The following is a 3093-nucleotide window of genomic DNA, read 5'->3' on the forward strand; positions in this document are numbered from 1 at the left end:
AGCAAAAGGGAAATTAGCAAAATATTTTTATAAGGCTACAATTGCCTTGGAAACTGAGACACACAAAAATACAACTAAGAACGGCGATTACAGACCAGTATCCCCCATTAACATTGACGCAAAAATACTCAACAAAATGCTGGAAAACTGAATTAAGGAACCCATTAGAAAAAAAACATAAAACATGATAATTTAGGCTTCATCACAGGTATGCAGGGATGGTGTATCATATGAAAATCCATTAATGTAATCCACCGTATCAACAAACTGATAAAAACACATTATCATCACAGTAGATGCTGAAAAAGCCTTTGAAAAAAATGCAACACCCCTTCATGATAATAATCTTGGAGAGATCAGGAAAAACAGGAACCTATTTAACAAGATAAATGCAAACCGACAGCCAACATTAAACTAAATGGAGAGAAACTCACCATGATTCCTCTACAATCAGGAAGAATTCAAGGCTGTCAACTCTATTTCTCTTCAACACTGTACTTTAACTTCTAGCTAGAGAAATAAGAGAACCTAAGGTGATCAAGGGATTGCAAATTGAAAAGGAAGAAGTCAAACATTCACTGTAGATGATATGAAAGTTTGTGAAACTGACCCAAAATACTTTACCACAGAACACCTACAGCTGGTAAAGACTTTCAGTAAAGTACAGGATAAAAAATTAACTAAAAACAATCAGTATCTCTAGTATATACAGATGACAAATAGGCTGAGAAAGAAATCAGAGATACATCACAACTGACTTTGATGCCCATTCTCTATAATGAGATTGATGAGATTCAGTTGTGGAGAGGGAGGAGCAATAAGCAAAAGGGCCAAGATGTTGCTGGAGATAAAAGCAAAAACAGTTGACCTGGGCTAATGAGAGCACGGAGACCCTAATTACCCTAATTCATAAAGTGTGGGGGGCAGCAGTATTGGACATAAGCAAACTCTCTGAATATGGGCACCAGCTGGAGGACAAGGCAGCCTATGGTATCTATAATATTGGAAGCAGTGTTTACAGAGCAGAAGGTGTCAAAATCCCTTGAACCTGAGTTACAGGTCGTTGTGAGCAAACTAGTGACCTGTAGTTGGTTTTGTTTTACTCTTACTCTGCTCTTTGGGAGCCTGACACCCAGCTCCCAAATATATGGAGTCTTATTCTTACCTTTGAATGCACACACTAGCTTAGCTTGTTTCTAGCCAGCTTTTCTTAAATTATCCCACCTACCCATTGCCTCTGGACTTTTATCTTTATCCTATATACCTTTCTTTAATTCTTATTCTCTTCTCTTGCTTTGTAGTTGAGTGGCTGGCCCCTGGTGTCCTCTTGCTCCTCTGTCATCTCATTCTTTTTTATTTATTCACTATCTCTGCCTGGCAGCCCTGCTTGTCCCTCTCCTGCCATGCAATTGGCCAATCAACTCTTTATTAGACAATCAGCTGTTTTAGGCAAGCAAAGTAACCCAGCTTCACAGAGTTAAACAAATAACACATAAAAGAATACATCTCTCCATAGAAAAAAAAACAAATGTCTTAAAATAATGTTTCACAGCAGTGACCTCTGCAAGGTAGTACAATTGCTGCAGCCACAACCCTTACCATGCACACAAACATTCTTCTTTACCCTTATGGTGCTGGAGATGGAGGCTAATACATGGCAGGCAAGAACTCTACCTCCAAGCAAGGTCTCCAGCTCTATTACTACATGTACTTTTGTTCTTTTCTTTTTTCTTTTTGCACCAATCTCTTCTGTTGATCTGAGCTTTTTTCTTTGCATTTCTGACACTTAAGCTAGCACCTGTGCAATGGGAGAGTGGATGCTCTCATCGCTGGTATCTCTCTGCTCAATAAACTTTTTTTGTTTTTTTGAGAAAGGATTTCTCTGTATGATGGGCGAAGTCCTGTACATTTGTTAATAAAGCACTGCTGGCCAATAGGAATCTAGATAGGTGGGACTAGGAGTCCAGGAGGATTCTGGGAAGGAGAAACACAGAGAGTTCGAGATGTAACCGCCATGGTGTAGGAAGCCCGGAACTATTCTCCGGTAAGAGAAATACTTAGTTATTATGTGGCCAGGGGATTTTTTTGTGGTCCACTCTATTTGGTGTTCTGTAGGCTTCTTGTACCTTCATTGGCATGTCTTTCTTAAGGTTGGGAAAGTTTTCTTCTATGATTTTGTTGAATATACCTTCTGCCCCTTTGAGGTGGATTTCTTCTCCTTCTTCTATACCTATTATTCTTAGGTTTGGTCTTTTCATGGTGTCCCATATTTCCTGGATGTTTTGTGTTAAGGATTTGTTGGATTTAAGGTTTCCTTTGGTTGATAAAGCCATTTCTCCTAGTGTATCTTCAACACTTGAGATTCTCTCTTCCATCTCTTTTATTCTGTTGGTAAGGCTTTTATCAGTAATACCTGACTGTTTGCCCAGCTTTTCTATTTTCTGCCTTTCTTTAGATTGTGTTTTTTATTGTCTCTATTTCAGTTTTCAACTCTTGTAGTGTTTGCAATGCTTCTTGAAATTTTCAGTTTATCTTTTCATCCATTTGTTGCCTTTTATGAATTTTTTGGTTTGCTCTTTCCTCCATTTCGTGCATTTTTGGTTTGCTTTTTGTTCCATTTCTCACATTTTGTGCTTTGTTTCTTCTTCCATTTCCTGCCTTTTTTGGTTTGTTTCTTCTTCCATTTTTTTCATTTTTTTTGCTTTGGTTTTTCTACCATTTCTTGCATTTTTGCTTTGTTTTTTCTTCCATTTCTTTGAGGGATTTTCCTATATCCTCTTTTAGGGCCTCTATCATTTTCATGAAAGTGCTTTTAAGGACGTTCCCTTCTGCTTCGTTCACATTGGAATGTTGGGGTCTTGCTGGTGTGGAGTCTCTAAAATCTGGCGGTGTCATATTTGTTTTTCTGTTGCTGAGTGTGTTTTTGTATTGTCTCTTTCACATCTCTTCTTCTAGTGGGTGCAGAAAGAGCCACTTACTGGTCTGGGGACCAGCGTTCCCTTTTGGTGGGTGCTAGCAAGTCTAATAATCTGGTGGTTCTTCTATTCCTTGTCCAAGTGCTGGTCCCTTGGGTGGAGAAGAAGAACAGGAATC

General features: G+C 38.8%; 1 long non-coding RNA gene across 1 annotated transcript; it reads right to left on the reverse strand.

Moving 5' to 3' along the window:
* Positions 1-433: 433 nt before the first annotated feature.
* Positions 434-1944, reverse strand: LOC121138740. The gene is made up of 2 exons (XR_005875600.1): positions 611-1944; positions 434-510 (listed from the first exon to the last, which is right to left on the reverse strand). It is a non-coding gene; the product is annotated as an uncharacterized LOC121138740 (long non-coding RNA).
* Between the last annotated feature and the right edge of the window lie 1149 nt (positions 1945-3093).

The sequence above is a fragment of the Mesocricetus auratus genome, unplaced genomic scaffold (assembly GCF_017639785.1).
Source record: "Mesocricetus auratus isolate SY011 unplaced genomic scaffold, BCM_Maur_2.0 contig_968_pilon_obj, whole genome shotgun sequence".
Classification (NCBI taxonomy): Eukaryota; Metazoa; Chordata; class Mammalia; order Rodentia; family Cricetidae; genus Mesocricetus; species Mesocricetus auratus.